Genomic DNA, 18,573 nt, shown 5'->3' on the forward strand with positions numbered 1-18,573 from the left:
AATAAATCATTCACCTGCTGTCCTCCGTCCTAAACAGGACACACGTCAGAAAATGCACCTGGTGCCAACCACAAAGAAAAATCACAAATTGAAGACACTGTAAGGAGGACACTACGGAAGCAGTATTCACCAATGGAGATTATCACATGAAAACCTGTCATGGTCACACTTACACTGACAATTACCACTTTACTCTCAGCCATGACACAAAATAGAAGTTTGCTGCCTTCAAGAAACCCGGGAAACGTAGGCGGTTATCAGCAAAAATGTTGTAATTCTAATTTATTAAATCTTGTAATTCCTCAATTATAGTACACTGGTATTTACAACTTTTGCTGAAATACTATGGGTATGGCCAAATGTCTCCAATCTCTCATGGCAACTCACTATTCTAAAGCTGAGTACATACTGAGACGATGTCGGCACGATATGTTGTCTCTGGCCGAATCGGAACGATATATCGGCCGCATCGCTCAGTGTGTATGGTCAATATGCGCGCTCCTGCGGTAGCATGCGGTATCGCCGGGTGGCTGTGCTGCACGTTGAACCGGACGGTATCGCACGCGGCCCCGTTGCAGGTAATGTACAACGCAACGAGGGATTGTTCAGTTGTTCATTACCTAGTTCTGATGTGTGCCCAGGATCTGGTATGACACATCATTCAGTGTATACCAAGCTTAAGCACCTTGTCAATACATGTACATCTCTTATCAACTCTCCCACACCAATACCTCTGACCACCATCACTACCTAAGATCTTGCTTCCTACTTCAAGGACAAAACTCACAAGATCACATATGAAAGGGTTTTCCCTGTCCTGACAGCCTGATTAATTCTTTCCCTGCACCCACTGACACCCTCATTTCATAAATGCTATTGGTTTCTATCCTATTCTTCTCCTCCCAACCTTCTGCTGTCCACTCGACCATTTCTCCTCACGAACCAGTCATTCACCATCTACTGTGATCATGCCCAGCCAGGGCATGATCACAGAAGATCATGAGAGGAGGGGGCCCGTGTTCACTCCTCGTGCGGGGCCCCCTCCTCTCTCTGGCGGCCATGGCGCACTGACAGCCTCAGTAGATTCCGAGCACTAGAAAGTGCCCAGAGTCTACTGCGCATGCGCAGATTACCGGGAAAATGGCTGCATCGATTGCGTTTTGTGTAGCGCCTCTTCAGCCGTCGAGGGACTTCGGAGAGATAAGTATTAAAAAGTATGGGTGCATTGTGTGCGGTGTGAGACCCCCTGGACCCATGCACCCATTATAGAAACGCGCCTGTGCAAACCTTATCTAATATCTTTAATCTCTCCCTCTCCGCTGGTCTCTTTCCAGTGTTCCTTCATTCCCTACAGACTACTTTTCCATCTCTCAACTGCCATCCCTCTACGAGCTCCTGGTATGCATTTGCCCCACATGCGGTGTTTTCACGCACAACGTTCTGGACTCTCGTCAGCCATGATTTTGTTCCCAACTCGCCACAGAGACTGTACTCTCTTAGGTGGTCAGCGATTTCACTGCTGCCAAATCTAGAGGCCATTACTTGCTTGAGTTTTCTGTCGACTACTTATGCCAACTAATCGACTCATGCAAACGGTGTGTTCCTTAAGACATAGTGTACCGTTCATCTCATCCTCATTATCCAACTGCTCTTTCAGTGACCCTTTCTCCAGATGCAGCTCAGGCCTAGGCCCTCTGCTCTTCTGTATTTATACCACTTCTCTTAGAAAATGAATATTCTGCTTTGGTTTTCAGTATTACCTTTATAAAGGAGGACACCGATATCCATCCTCTCTGGATGTTCCACCATGACTTTCTGATTGGCTTTGCCATCATTCTACCAGCACGTCATGCATGTCCTCTCGCAACTTCAGACTCAAAAATTTTAAATCTATAAAATCTACAGTACCCGATACCTCCACTTCTGTTAACAAAACAATGTGTGGTTAATAGAAATGGAGGGGTCAGTCAAGTCATTTTTGAATGGTCCTTTGTTCTCTACATACAAGTTTAAGAAATAATTACAGAAAATGCATGTCTTGCACTAGACACTGCAAAAAATGGAATTCATTCAATATCCCACATTGAGAATTAGTGCTTCTACGCTGCTAGTTCCTAAATTTTTAAACTACTTCTACGAACATAAAAAGTAATTAATACAACTGCACCAATACACATCTCTTCACGTATCAAATAATCTTCCAATCTGATCTCTTCTCTTTGCCCAAGATCTGTCCCTTTCATCTCCACTCATTATTCCTCCCAGTACCACTTTCAGGACTTCCGTTCCGTGACTATCCCTCCCTCGTACAGCAAGACTTTCCTCTAGCATACAAACCTTCAAAGGTTCCCTGAAAACATGATTCTTTCGGCAAGCTTATTAAATTTCTGTACACTTAATTGAGCTTTCAAATCTTTCAAAGGCAGCTTTAACCAATCAATCCCCACCCAACCCCCTCTAAATTTCACAACAACTGCAAAGAAAAATGTGTTATGCTTAAACTATATAAAGGAAAGTTAAACAGCTAATTAACATGATCACGTTCAAGCTCCTTTAAGCATGTACAGTATACAGATGTGTCCTGTAGTTGCGACAAACAGCCTCTTTCTGTGCGCCTGGGTTTTGCGGGTTTTTTTGCCAAAAATGCATCTAAGTCGCAATGCAATGTGACTAGGACGCACTGTCACTGAATTTTCTAAAATTAATTGTTATCATGCCGATACATGTATGTAGCATACTATGCTGTAATAATGATGGCAGAACATAGGATTAGACTTAGAATTAGGACTCGCACACCGAATGATTTAATTCTTTATTACACACTCAATTACAGCTCTCGATCCATTATGACTATAGCGTACCGAATGACAGCTTCAGTTAGACAATCAGCTGGTGGTACTACCGACATTGCAGTGTCTTTTTACGCATGCGCAGTTTAAGAAAAGCGACATCTGGTGGACAGAAAGCTGTATTACACTCTACGGCTTTTCCAACGTTTCAGTATGTTACGATGTGACTCAATACGCCACAGCACAACGCGACTAGTAGGGCGCACTACATGGCGTATGGAGCTAATATGTAGCAAGACATCTATTTCTCTATGTATTTGTTTAATATTCAAGTCAAATGTGTTATTATATTTTTGTTTAACCACTTTATCTATTACAAAGATGATATAAACTTTAGGCAAACTAAATTCTGCAAGTATGTTTTTAAGTCCTCTTATATTCTCATAAAGTCATCCGATCTTATTTTAGGCTAATTACTTTACAGCACCACAGGATTAAGTGAATTATTGGGGACAGTCTCGACATCGACAGCAAGAAAAGTTGGATGTTAGGGCAGCCTAGAAAGGCTGGCAGGTTACTGGCCCTGTAGTTTGTGCACATTGTTCATACTATACTCTGTGTGCACAGGGAATCAGTATGTAATACCACCTCACAGTTAAAATCCCAACAGCAGAAGCCCCGCAAAGGCGAATATCCCGACAGCTGATTTTGGTAAGTACCCCTAACCCTATCCCCTACCCTAATCCTCCCTTAGGGTTGCCTAACCCTAACCTCCCCTCTAGTGCCTAACCCTAACCCCCCCTTCCCCGTAGCCGGGCGTCGGGTTCCTGGCTTAGGTCTAATGACAGGCATCGGGATTTCGATGCCTGTCATTAGTACCTTGAGGGATTTGACAGTCGGGAAGCCAGCAGTCGGCATTTCGAGCATCGGCTTCCTGACTGCGTCCCGTGCACAGTACGGAACATTTACTGTTCTGGAACATTACAATAGAGCTGCAGCATCATTTTAGAATGTGACTTCCCCTAGGGCTGGTTAAGGGATCCCGACAGTCAGAATCCCGACGGAGGAAGGTAAGTGTACTAACCCAAACCCATCTTTCCCGCTGCCTAGCCCTAACCCTCTCCCCAACAGCCTAACCCTACTCCCCTCCCCCCTGACAGCCTAATCCTATCCTTCCCCCTGGTGCCTAACCCTAAACCTTCCCCTAACACTTACAGTCGGGGTGCCGGGGGTTGGGATTCTGGAGCCAGGATTCTGACTGCTGTCGGGACTCCGGCACCAGTATTCTAAGCACCAGCATCCCGACCGCCGGGAAGGGGACTACATCCCCTCCCCTCATCTCCTTCTGTTCAGCAGAAAGAGGTGAGGTGGGTGTAGTATTTTTTTTATGTTGAAAATAATAATTTAATAATGCCCGCAAAATGAGATATTATTTCAAATTAAACGTATCATTTGATGGCAAATAATAATAAAAAAAAAAAATTTACATCCAGAAACCTAACAAATGTATGATAACTCTGGTTGTTATAGTTTTACCTCATTAAGACATGTGTAGCTCTTGGCATTAATAATAATATTATTATTAATACTAATTCATTTAAATCAGCTTTTACAATTGTTTTTAATCTCAATCTGTAAATGTTCTGCTTTAAACTTATTTAACCACTAGGTTTTAAGCAGAAAAATAAGTTTGTAACTTTTTAAACAGAAATATGAAAACTGTTAAAAACCAATTTATGTTTTGATCAAGTCACCAAGTATTGAGCCCTTAAGCCCTAAAGTCAATGAACTGAACTTCAGGGCATGACAGTAAAATCCCCACATCTGAGAATAAAACAAGCCCATGAGCCACTTCTTCTTCTACTGAAGACATGTCTGACAGTCCTGGCATTTCCAGGTAAGTGGCCAACTGAACCTGAAACGTACAGGAGCCTCCCTGGAGATGGAGTCGTCTAACCATGACCTACACAGAGATCCCAGGCTGGACTGCTTGTCAAACCTTTTGGGATAGACCGGATGGTTGATGTACTGTATGGAACAACCTATTTCAGGCCATTACACTAAAAAAAGAAAGTTTGTTTGTTTTTTTTAAACATGCACATGACACACTGTAAATAATAACTGCACTTACCCAGTTTCGTAAGTGGCCCCTTATTATTTATATAATTTACAAATTATCCATACCTGCGATGTGTAAGTAAACTCACTAAGGTCATTTCCAAAAGTTTTTTTATTTCTCTCAAAAACTATTTTTTTTTTAATAGAGAAGCAAATGAAGACAGTAGCACCTGTGCGGGTGACCAATTCACAAACAACGTGAAGACCTTTGTAGATTGGCGGCTAGGCACCTAAATATTAAATATGAGAAAAGTAGTGTTGTGGGCGGGCATTCTTTAATTGAGATTCGAAAATTAATGAAGCAGGTGGTCCTAAAGAATAAATAGAGTTTTTGGTGGACAGTAGGTCAGAAATGATCATTAAACTCTTTGAAAAGTATGTATTAATATTAACACATACAACAATATGTCCCCTCTCCATAAATGTACTCCGGTCCTAACATAAATTCATTATATCATTGTGTGTGTGTGTGTGTGTGTGTTCGTTCATCATATGGCTCAGATCAACATCAGAAGGCTGCCTCTAGCATTAACAACAAACCTGCAAAAAGTCCAATTATCTCATTCACCCAACTGGGGAATAGTGGACTAGGGGGACATGTCAAAGCTGCCCCTTCGGATGGCAAAGCTTACACGGCAATGGTGCAGCTCCTTCCAACCAAAACTGCTATCTTTATCTGCAAATATATTAAGCATGAACTGAAGACCACGTGGATCCCTGACACAGTTACTGTGCAAAAGGAACATGTCCCGTCACCCAGGGGGCTTTCACTGATCTGGTAAAAAGTGCTTTTACACTGTAAGAAACAGGCCTCCCCATCTCAATGTAAGTGCGCCGAATCCCCCAAAGAGAACCATGTAGCCTCTGAGGCAAGTCAACCTTTTGTTTGTAGGCAACATAGATCATCTGCTTTCCTATACTCATATTTTCTATTGACATATACAGTATCTCCAAAGTTCTGACAGCAACAGTGAGTGAAGAGCTCCTTCTTCCTCAGTGGACTGACTTCTACCCAACGCCAGAATCACAATGTCCTGATAGAGATGGAATAGAGAAACCACTTGAGGATGAAAAGATGGTTTTGTTCAAAGAACAGCCCTAGCCTCATAAAAGAGGAGATATTCATACTGGACTTCCAGCTCAGACACCCTCTGAGCTGTGGGGATAACCAGGGAAAACAGTGTTTTACACTTAACAGCCTTGAACATCAAATTCGGGACCCAAGGTACAAGTGGAGGTCTGTATGGTGGTCGCACAATCAGTATATAAAAGACAGGCGATTTCAGTATATTATGTTGACACATGAATAGCGAGAGTCACATGGTCATGTTGACAGTCAGCTTTCAGCTAAAGCCTAACCCTATTGGTAACCATAACCGTACTGTCAACATTTTCACTATGTCAACATTTTGCCCATGTCAACAACAGAACATTTGACATTTTGGTCTCGACAATCTGACTGCATACTAGACAGACAGTACAGACTGTCATACTAGACAGACAGTACATAATACACAGCATACTGTATAATAAGCAGGCAGTGTATCATAGCGAAGATTTCAGTAATCATGAAAAATACTACACATTTGTAATTGGGTATCATTGCTTGTAATTTATATTAAAAATGTAAAACCGAACAAGACAAGTTTCACAGGATAATCGGTGTAAAAGGACATAACTAGGTTTTACAATTTAGGAGTGATTGCTCACCGTGCAGTTCTTTGCTGGTGAACCATTCAAATTCCGGTTGTCCTTGAAATTGGACTGAATGTATTCCAGTCTGTGAATACACGTTTCACAAACTAAGGATTCAGGTTTCCTTCGTGAACCTCTCTCTATGAATTACCATCAACTACCTCTGTACGTGTTCATTTACTTTAGAAAGACATATTTGCTGAATATAATTTTTAGAAGTTTCATACTTTTTCTAGCTTGCTAATGGAAGCAGAGGATGAATAGATGAGGCATAGTTCTGAGTATTCTGCTACTGGAGGGGGTACTCTGGAGTCCCCTCTCCATCATTAAGTGGGGGAAGAATTTATTTAGCCACTGATTTAAAAAACAAAACAAAAAACTTTCTAACAATGACAGTTTCAGCTTTTCCTGCAGGGTGCGTCTTTTTTGCTATAAGTAAAATTAGTGCACACTTACATTTTCCACATTCAGATGTCTAAAGCTAGCCACACATCTAAAGATTATCTGTCCAACCAGCCAACTAGTTGATTGGTTGGAATGAAAATCTGGTAAGGAATACAATCAGCAATTTGCTCCCAAACACTGGAAAATGGACAAAAACTGTTGTTTGAACCACTGGTTTAGATCAAACATTAAACAAACTTGTCTGAACGACCATTTTCATCTGTTTTCTGGCATTTAGGAGAAAATTGCTGATCATCATTTACTCCCATACGTTACCAGATTTTCATTCCAACCAATCAACAAGTTGGCTGGTTGGATGTAAGTTGGTCTAGTGTGTGGCCAGCTTAAATTATTGGCTTGTACGTTTCCTCCTGCAGCTACAGCTAATGCTATTAATATACATTGCTCTGTGTCTTAAGTGTACTTCTGTGCATTGCGGACTTTGAATAAAACACAGCATGCTGCGCATTGATTCAACAGTCATTAAGAAAGTAGCTTTGCATCGTATCATACGGAGAACAAAATAAACAAATTGCTGATATAAAGGCATGATAGGAAAGCGCAGACAGAAGCAAAAAAAAAAAAATCTTAGTATTTAGCAAAAGTTATTAGTAGGAATATAATCTTACAGAGCCAGTGACATCACTGAGATAGAAGCAGCAGCCTATTAAATTACGTGGCATCACTAAGACACATAGAACCTGTCAATTCACATGAAATGAATTACATTACTATACATATCACGATCTGGCATGGCACTCCAAATTCACAGACCTCCAAAGGGGTGGAATTTGCATCAAAGTGGGCGGAGCTCTAACATCAGTAGGCATGATTGGATAGAAAGTGGTTGTGTCGGCTCAAATTGGGGCGGATCTGTGGTGGGACTTAAGTCGCATACGCACTTGATGATATGCTCCATGAGCGATATCTAAGTATTTTTCCTGTCAGAAAAGCCATTGCGCATACACACTGAACGATATCGCTCAGTGACCCTTCCCACCCTCATCCCTGACCATGTACAACCTGACTATATCGTCAGGTTACCTTGCAAGTTCAGGAGAAGCGTGCATCGTTAACGATATTTTGCATACACACTGGACGATATTGAACGTGATGAACGATAACGTTATCGTCCGTATCGTTCAATTTATGGGACAGTGTGTATGAGCCTTTAGGATCTTGATTTTGCCTTTATAAATGTTGGAAAGTATGCATTATGGAGATGACTAATGGACTCTGTTTTTTCATAAATTAGATATATAATGTTACATTGGCCAAGAAATGTCTTTGAAATTGCTAGGTAATTTAACTATAGAGTATTTCATATAGTTTTAAATCTGTACCAAGGCAGGAAATGACTCTGTATCTGTGTTTGTGGGTTGTCCTCTCACTATTTGTTTATTTGCTTGCTGACCCTTTGCTGTTTGAGGAGGGTGTGAGGGGAGGGGTAGAATCAGTGTGGACCCCTGGCTTCAGCCATACTTATTACTTATATCTAAAGCTGCTAAAGCCAAGGCTGCGTTTGCAAGAGTGCTTAGTTTTGAAGTAGGGATGTGCAGGCTCGGATAGGTTCCAGTTTGCACGCCGAGTTCGGATTTTTCCCTCCAAAAAAAAGGAACTCAGAAATAGGCAAAAAGTCATCTTGCATGGACAAACATCATCACAAAGTCCAGGAATGATGATATTTGTCCATGCAAGATGACGTTTTGCCTCTTTCTGAGTTCCTTTTTTTTGGAGAGAAAAATCCGAAATCGGCGTGCAAACTGGAACCTATCCGAGCCTGCACATCCCTAATTTGAAGTGTAACTGGAATTTTTAAATTGAAGCCGGAGTTATTTAGGAGTTAAACAGGAGGAGAACAGAAGGAGAAATTAACAAATCAACTATTTCTGCTATTAAGGACTGTTTTAATGTACCACCACACTTCCAACATGCCTATGGATTGTGCCTGTACCTGGATCCCCAATGCTGCTCACATCCCTCCTGATCTCCCCATGCAATCTGGTATGGCATAGTTGGAGTGGATAAGCAAACGACAGAGCAAGATGACCCCTCAAATGGACCTTGGTTGTGGCCCACAAATCTTGAGGCTTGGTGCAATTTTGATCAACTCATTGTCTTTTTCTCTAAAGTTTAAACTAACCATTCCATAAATGTTATATTACTGTCACCCTGTATCCAGCCCATCTGTGTCACCCCTGTCTGTCTTCCACCTCCCCTTAGAATGTAAGCTCTCACGAGCAGGGCCCTCTTCCCTCATGTGCTTCTCCTTCACTTAATTATACAACAGTACCCCACCCTTGGTTGCCAACACCCTGCTGCTTATCTAAGTGTTATGCAGCAATGTATTAATCATGTATCTGTCCTGCATTGTTTGTGCTGTTAACTGTTTTCTTGTGTGCTCATTTGTTTATGTACATTGTAAGGCGCTGCGGAACCCCTGTGGTGCCATATAAATAAAGGATAATAATAAAAGGATAATAAATGTAACACCTACCCCTGTAATAGATGCAATAGGCAGAAGAATAAAAAAGGTTATGTTACACCAATATGATTTATCTATCAATTAAACAAAAAGAATATAAAAACACTGCTCCAACTATATTTTCTCTTTACTAAAACTAGAAATACAATAGCAGTGCATATATGTGTGATAACTATTGAGCACTGTGGCGTAGTGGTTTGCATTACTGCCACACAGCCCTGAAGTCATGAATGCAATTCTCTGTCAAGGCCTATCTTTGTGGAGTTTGCATGTTCTCTCCCAGCTTGCGTGGGTTTCCATTGACAGCTCTGGGTTCCTCCTGCACTCCAAAAAACATACTGGAGGGTTAATTGGCTTCTGACAAAAACAAATTAACACTTCTCTGCGTACACACTGTGCGACGTATGAGCACGCGCAGTACCGAATCATTGCTCAACTCTACGAACATCGCCATTAAGTGTGGCTCAGAATGAGGCCCGGGTTCTCTGTACAGTGCTGTGTAAATTGGTGCCGTTACATAATAAACCACCTCAATCCTTGTGTAATACTTATTTTGATTAATACGGTTTTTCATAGAAGTCTTAGAGATGCATAAATATAATGAAATTGAAAAGCTATGACTAACACGTCAGATTAGATAACGCTGATTAGGACTGAGCAGAGGTCCGATTGCCCTGATATTGCTCTGCACAGGAATATTGCTGGAAACGTCCCACATACTCCAAGTCCCATTGGGGCGGATGATTAAATGATTAGGTGCAAACAATAGCTTGCTCTCTACCTACAGAAGCCTGCACAAAATGACAATAACTTCCTTAATTCTACTTTAATTGCCAGCTTAACTCATAGCTCAGCTAAGCCTATTGTGTGCCTTCCACATTAAAACTAAATCTGCACAAAACAGGTGGCATGTGTAGAGGCTTTAGTTTACATACTACGATTACAATGATTAACCTTGTATATCTTGCCCAAATTATACAATAAATATGTGATGCAACTATATGATTTTTCTCTTTCCTACTCCTATAATCCTGCTCCCCCTGTTCCACCCATCTCCGCTGTTCCTCCCGTGTCCTCCATCGCAGACAGCATGAAGATTAGAGCAGATACAGGTTGAGTCTCCCATTCCAAAATGCTTGGGACCAGGGGTATTTTGGATAACGGAATATTCTGTAGTTTGGAATAATTGTATAGCATAATGAAATATCTTCAGAATAGGACTCAAATATACACACAAAGTATTTATGTGTTATATACACCTTATAGACACACAGCCTTTTTCATAATTTTTAATAATTTGTGCATTAGACAAAGTTTGTGTACATTGAACCATCAAAAATCAAAGGTTTAATTATCTCAGTCATGCCAAAATTATTCCGTATTTCGGAATATTTGGATATGGGAGACTCAACCTGTATAATGAAATATCTTGGGTATGGGACCCAAATCTAAACACAGAATGCATTTATGTTCTATATACACATTATACATACAGCTTGCAGGTCATTTTATACAATATTTTTACTAATTTTGAGCATCAAAAAAAGTTTGTGTATATACTGTACGTGAAATTAATTTATGTTTCATATACACCCTATACACACAGCCTGAAGGTTATTGTATACTGTATATTAATGATCTTGTGCTTTAAAAAAAAAAAAAGTGTGTGTACATTGAACGATCAGAAAGCAAAGGTTTCACTTTCTCAGTCATACTAAAAATATTCGGAATATTACGTATTTCGGAATATTTGGATATGGGAGACTCAACCAGTACTGATAATTGCACAAACATTAGTGGAACTGTGGAGCTGATCAGAAATAAGAAAACTGTACATTTCCAAGTGGAGATGTATAAGCCTTGGAGAGAGAAAGTGGAGAGAGGTAAAGTACCAACCAATTAGCTCCTAACGGTCATGATACAGGCTGAGATTGAAAAATGGCAGTTAGGAGCTAATTAGTTGGTACTTTATCAGTCTCCAAGGCTTAGTAACTCTCATCCCCAGTGAGAAACCTAAAAGGACTGTGGCTGTCTTCTATCGCTGGTTCCTGGTGTATGGTGGCTGCTCCAGTTACTAGGGGGGAAGGTGTGAGCACCTGGTCTGGCCCATCTCTGGAAGGGGGATGTTTTCAGAGCAGGGGAGAAGCTGGGCCCGGGACCTTCTTTCTACAGGCATGGTATCCAGGTAACCAGGACCTCCCTCCAGCTCTCACTGAGGGGAGGGCGTGTGTACGTTTCCCAGCGTACAGGATTATAGAATAGATGTACTCCCTAATGTGTCTAACCCCTTATATACTATGTACTATCTAAGGTGTATATACCCTTATATACTCCCCTATTTTATCACCCTACATACTATGTACCCAGACTGGGGCATGAGGGGCCCACCGGGTGTATGCAGTGGTAGGGGCCCATACTTAAAGGGTGCGGTCAGCCTCCAGAGGGGGTGTGACCAGCCACTACAGCCGCTTGGCTAACCATTTGGCAAAGTTTGGCATAGTTTCCATAGAAGCTTGCCAAGCATCCATGTTTATCTGTGGTCCTGCTCCACCAGGTAACTGCCAGGTAATTGATTAATAGAGTAACAATGTATATTTTGAGTGGACAGTCTGGAACCTGACACCTAGAGGAAGGAGTGGGGCCCCCAGACAGTGGGGCCCACTGGGGAATTCCCCTGTACCCCTGTGGGCCAGTCTAACCCTGTATGTACCCCTAATGTGTGTCTACTCATTTACTATACGCTCTCTAATATGTGTCCTCTATGGAGTCTATTCAAATATCCGCGATGGGGGAGGGGGTCGAGTTGCCTTGGTAATGGAGTGGAAACGCAGCAACGGCACCACAACTACTCCCCCTCCCAGCCCTATGGGCCTGAACAAAAATCATTGAGCCTCTTCAGTGCGGCATATAGCCGCACTTACTCGCAGCTAATTGAATTGGCCCCTATGTACGTCATAATATGTCCTCCTCTAATATATTAGGCACACTTGTAGAGCACATAGGTAAGGTGTATGTGGACACATCTGTATTTGTTTTTTTTTTAAAGTAACATTTTTAAGAAAAAAATTAAAAAAGTTACAAAACCATCTGAAATAGGAAACATTATCTATGTAGGTACTGCACTCCCCCTATGTTTCTATCCCTTGTGTAATAAGGAATGATCAGTGCTGCCTACAAAGTACAGTATACAACTCTTTTCAAGTTGTAATAAATATATCACATAGGTTTTACCCATGTTCTAAACCTAAACTATTGTAGAAGCAATGTTCCTTGTTCTTACGGTTTGTCTTAGTTTACATGAAATTGTTAGGAACATAGTGAAATAGGGGTGTTTTCTGGTCGCCCCTGTGATGCCACTCCTTTTTAGAAATAAGAAACATCCCTGGTTAGTGAGCAGAGATAGCAGCTGGCCACCGCAGTAGAACGCTCGTCTAGTAATACAGAGACCATATACAAATTACCTTTTGTTAAGAGGCTGCCTTAGTGAGTGGGTGTCAGAATGTGATTATGCCAATATAAACCCTGCACTGAAAGCTGTATCTGGGAGGAGGACCAGCTACAGCCATGCATTAGTGCTCTAGAGAAATTCTCTTGCTCCGTGGCTCACTACAAAAGGTGCGGCTGTCGATGTTGATCGACAGCTCGCCCCGTTTTGTAGGCGTGGCGGGGTGGGGGTGGCTTCACAAACGGAGGCGTTCCCATGCGAAAGCCTGACGTTTTGTTGCTGGCCCCACTGACATCACCAGTGATGTCAGTGGGAGAGCTTCCGGCTCTATTAGAGCCAGAAGCTCTCTGGGGCTTGCGGCCACAAGACCCTACCACAAGGGTCTCATCGCAAGCCCTGATGGTCGCGATAGTCTTGACCATCGCCACCATCATCCTGGCCGCTCACAGCTATGCGAGCGGCCAGGAGGCCACACTAAAAAAAAAACAAAAAAACCCACCAAGATTCAGAGCGAGCGCTCTTTTATATCGTCCGGCTCTGAATAAGGGCCACAGACCAGTCACTTGGAGAGAGGACCACCAGACACAGTGTGCTTACTGGTTGCCATTCATCAGCACCTTGTTACCATAGGGCCTGATTCAGAGTTGAATGCTATTGCTCCCGCAGCTGCGTTTTTTTCAGCCGTGGATTTGCGAAAATATGCCACCGGGTCTTGTACCGAGACGCCCACAAGAGCCAATCGCAGCTGTCCGCAAGTGCGTACACATATGTAGCATTGGACGCAGATCATACAAACATCGACTCCTTGAGTCAGTCTATGGTCACTCAGAATGGCCGCCTTAACGGAGAGCCCAGTTTCTTGCGTACGGGATCGCAGAAGCAGAATGTGACACTCCTGCATTTTAATCCAACACTCCAAGTTGCCGCCCCCCGTCACTCACTGCAGTGTGCGGCTATGGTCATGTACTTCGACACCTGCGCAGTGCGACTCATTATATAGTATATTTCCGCAGGACTGGTGGACTCATTTGGGAGTTTCTATAAATAAAAGAACAACCAAAGAGCAGGGGGTTCTGGGAACTGTGACATTTCCAAAAGACTCGGGATTGCTCATTTACGTTGCCTAAGATAAAAGACAGCACAAACTATATCTGGAGACTGGTAACACAGTCGTAAATGCAGAAAATAAAAAGACAATAATAAAGGCCCCTTAATCCAGGTCTGTCAAGAGCTGGTATCAATGTGTTTTTAAGGCATTGACTACACATATCTATGTCCTCCCCCAGAAAGCGATTTGTCTGCACATTGCAGGCATTGTAACCACAGAGCGCTGTATAGAGCACTAGAAGGTCAGATATGCAGAGTACAGGCAGATATAGTATAGATATGCAGTGTGGCTGCTGGGCCGTGGGAGACACGCATGAGCACTGATCTGCTGAGAAATAACAAGAGATATGGTAAGAACTTACCTTTGTTATCTCTGTTTCTACGAAGTCCATAGGGTCCACAGGGTTGACCTTGGGGGTTATAGCTGGAACAGGATCCATGGGCACCACACAGTTAAGCTTTTAGCTCCCAGGATGCACTTGGGTCCTCCTCTATACCTCGCCCCCGAGCCACAGGCACCTCAGTTGGTAAGCAGCCTAGGCCGGAGGAGACTATGGAAGAGAGAAGGAAGACTGGAACACACAAGAAACCATACTCACAGCAATGGGAGACGGAAAACCGGTGACCAGCCACACAGCCCATTTGAAGCCAGGTGCGTCAGGGCGGGCGCCCTGTGGACCCTATGGACTTCGTAGAAACAGAGATAACAAAGGTAAGTTCTTACCATATCTCTTGTTTTCTACTTCAGGGTCCATAGGGGGTCCACAGGGTTGACCTTGGGGATGTCCCAAAGCAGTTCAACTAAGGGCGGGGACGCTCCTGTGCTGAAACGAGCACCCGGCGCCCAAAGGATGCATCCTGAGAGGCGAAGGTGTCAAACGCATAGAACCTCAAAAACGTTTGAATAGAAGACCAAGTGGCCGCCTTACACAGCTGAACAGCAGAAGCGCCACGTCTAGCAGCCCAAGAGGGACCCACAGAACGAGTGGAATGAGCCTTAACAGAGGCTGGCACAGGTAAACCCTCCTGTGCATAAGCCTCACAAATAACGGAACGAAGCCAACGGGCTAACGTTTGTTTGTTGCCAGGCCAACCCCTCTTCTGAAAACCAAAGAGGATAAACAAGGAATCAGACTTCCTAACCGAAGCCGTCCGGTCCACATAGATTCTAAGCCCCCGGACCACATCTAAGGAAGTCTCACCAGCTGAAATATCAGGGGACTGAAAAGCTGGCACAACAAGTTCCTGATTAATGTGGAACTTCGAGACCACTTTGGGCAAAAACTCAGGACGAGTGCGGAGCACCGCTCTATCCTGGTGAAAAATCAGGAAAGGAGGGCGACAGGAAAGCGCCCCCAATTCAGACACCCTCCTGGCAGAAGCAATTGCCAGGAGAAAAACGGTCTTAAATGTCAGCCACTTGAGCTCCACCGACTCAAGAGGCTCAAACGGAGGACCCTGCAGGACCCGTAGAACCACCGCCAAGTCCCAAGGAGCCACAGGAGGCACAAAGGGAGGCTGGATCCAGAGAACACCTTGGAAAAAGGTGTGAACGTCCGGCAGCATTGCAATCCGCCGTTGAAACCACACAGACAAGGCGGAAACCTGAACCTTCAGAGACGCAAGGCGTAAGCCGAGGTCCAATCCTGATTGAAGAAATTCCAAGACCCTAGAAACTCGGAACACCTGAGGATCATAATTTCTGGACTCACACCACTGAAAGTAAGTGTGCCACACCCTGTGATAAATCTGTGCTGAAGCAGGCTTGCGTGCCCTGAGCATGGTACCAATAACCGAACTGGAGAAGCCCCGAGACCTCAAGACGGCTGTCTCAAGAGCCACGCCGTCAAAGACAGCCGACCCAGAACCGGGTAAAGACAGGGCCCTTGAGACAACAGGTCCCGACGCTGAGGAAGAAGGTACGGAGCGTCGATGGAGAGGCTCCTGAGATCGGAGTACCAAGGACGTCTGGGCCACGCCGGAGCTACCAGCACTAGCGTGCCGCCGTCCTGCTTGAATTTCCGCAGAACCCGAGGAAGCAGGGATATCGGAGGAAACAGATACGCCAGGTGAAACGTCCATTGCACCGACAGCGCGTCCACCAGACTTGCGCCTGCGTCTCTTGTCCTTGACCCGTAAAAGGGCAACTTGTGATTGTGACGGGAGGCCATCAAGTCCAGCTCCGGCAGTCCCCACCTGTCCACGAGTAGCTGAAACACCTCTGGGTGAAGCGACCATTCCCCGGGATGCACGTCGTGACGGCTGAGGAAGTCCGCTTCCCAATTGAGGACTCCGGGGATGAAGACCGCCGAGATCGCTGGAATGTGACCCTCCGCCCAAGTCAGGATGCGAGACACCTCCGACATCGCTGCCCGACTGCGAGTTCCTCCTTGGTGGTTGATATACGCCACCGTGGTGGCGTTGTCGGACTGCACCTGTACCGCCCTTCCGTGAAGAGCGGGGCCGGACGACTGCAGGGCCCTGTATACAGCCCTCAGTTCCAGGATGTTGATGGGAAGAAGAGTTTCTTCCGCAGACCAACGACCCTGGAGAGACAATGAGCCGGTCACTGCCCCCCAACCCCGGAGACTGGCATCCGTCGTGAGCAGGACCCAGTCCGGGATCCAAAAGGGGCGCCCCTCGACCAGATGAGCTGTCTGAAGCCACCAAGCCAAAGATTGCCGAACGTCCGAGACAACACCAGCACCTGAGAGCGGATCCGGTGAGGTAACCCATTCCATTCCGATAGAATCAGCCCCTGCAGGGGCCGGGAATGGAACTGGGCAAATTCCACCATGTCGAATGTCGACACCATGGACCCCAGAACTCTCATAGCCGAATGGACCGACAGGCGGCAACTGCGTATCCGCAGCTGTAGGGAGGCGACCTTCTCCGGAGTCAGGAAGATCCTTTGCTGACGCGAATCCAGCAGGGCTCCCAAATGAACCATCCGCTGTGATGGAATCAGGGAGGACTTTTTCCAATTTATCAACCACCCGTGTGCTTGCAGGCAAGCGATCGTCAGGTGGAGATGTTGAAGCAGTACCTCTGGGGAGCTCGCCAGCAACAGGAGGTCGTCCAGATACGGCAGCAGCCGTACATTCTAGTTCCGAAGATGTGCGGCCATGACCGCCATAATCTTCGTCCACACCTTCGGCGCCGTGGAGAGACCAAAGGGTAGCGCCCGGAACTGATAGTGGTGTTGAAGGATAGCGAACCTCAGATACCGCTGGTGCGAAGGTGCTATCGGAACATGGAGGTAGGCGTCCTGGATATCCAGGGACACCATGTAATCCCCCGGTTCCATCGCCAGAATGATGGAACGTAACGTCTCCATCCTGAACTTGGGAACCCTGAGGAATTTGTTCAGAGACTTCAAGTTGAGGATAGGGCGATGAGAACCATTGGGTTTCTGCACCAGAAACAGAGACGAATAATACCCCGTCCCTCGTTGTGATTGAGGAACGGGAACAATGACCCCTGCTTTCAGCAAGGACTCTATAGCCTCCTGAATCCGTAACGCCTTGGTCTTGTCCTGAGAAGGACTAGTGCAGAAAAACTGGTGGGGTGGTCTGTACCGAAAAGACAGGGCGTACCCCTGGGAGACCACTTCTCGAACCCAGGCATCCGTGGTGGTATTGTGCCAGCACTGGGCAAATAGAAGAAGTCGGCCTCCCACTCTGAGGTCCCCCAGAGGGAGGCCCGTCCCATCAGGCCGCAGGTTTATCTTCCTGCTTGGAAGAAGGGCGCCGTGCACTCCAGGCTTGCTTCTTGGTCTTAGAGGCAGTCTTACTCTCAGATTGTCTCGGGAAGGACTGACCTTTCGCCTTCCCCTGAACCCGAAAGGAATGAAAAGCCGAACTCCAAACCTTAGCAGGCAGTTCCGCCGAAGGGAGGAAGGCTGACTTGGATTTAGCCAGGGTATCCACAATTTTGTCCAAGTCCGGACCAAATAGTAATTCCCCATTGAAAGGTAAGGCCTCCAGGCCCTTCTTTGAATCAGAGTCCGCTCTCCAGGACCGCAACCATAAGGATCGGCGGGCAGACACTGCTGCAGCCGATACCCGCGAAGTCAGCAGACTAGCATCTAAAGAAGCTTCTCCAATGTAAGAAGCAGCGTCCCTCATCTGTCCCAACAACGCCCGCTGGACATCCGGAGCATCATCCGAGAAGGTATCTTCCAATGCATTGGCCCACCCCTCAATGGCCTTGGCCACCCAGGAGATGGCCATGGACGGTCGGGCCACCGCCCCGGAGAGGGAGTAAATAGACTTTAAACAAGTCTCAACTTTCCTGTCCGTGGGATCCTTCAGCGAGGATATCGACGGTAATGGTAAAGTAGCGCCCCGAGTTAAACGGGTGACATGGGAATCCACCGCCGGTGGAGTTTCCCATTTTTTACAATGTGCCTCAGGGAAGGGATAATTAGAAGCCAACCGCTTCTGAGGAAGGAATCTCTTACTGGGCGCCTGCCAAGCTACCGCCATATG

The 18,573-nt window shown here is 45.1% G+C and overlaps 1 protein-coding gene across 3 annotated transcripts in view; it reads right to left on the minus strand.

Annotated features, from left to right (window-relative positions):
• CWF19L2 (CWF19 like cell cycle control factor 2) overlaps positions 1–18,573 on the minus strand; it is a 190,736-nt gene that overhangs the window by 41,557 nt on the left and 130,606 nt on the right. The gene's annotated exons all lie outside the window — the stretch shown is intronic.

The sequence above is a fragment of the Taudactylus pleione genome, unplaced genomic scaffold (genome assembly GCF_031769625.1).
Source record: "Taudactylus pleione unplaced genomic scaffold, aTauple2 ptg000711l, whole genome shotgun sequence".
Taxonomy (NCBI): domain Eukaryota; kingdom Metazoa; phylum Chordata; class Amphibia; order Anura; family Myobatrachidae; genus Taudactylus; species Taudactylus pleione.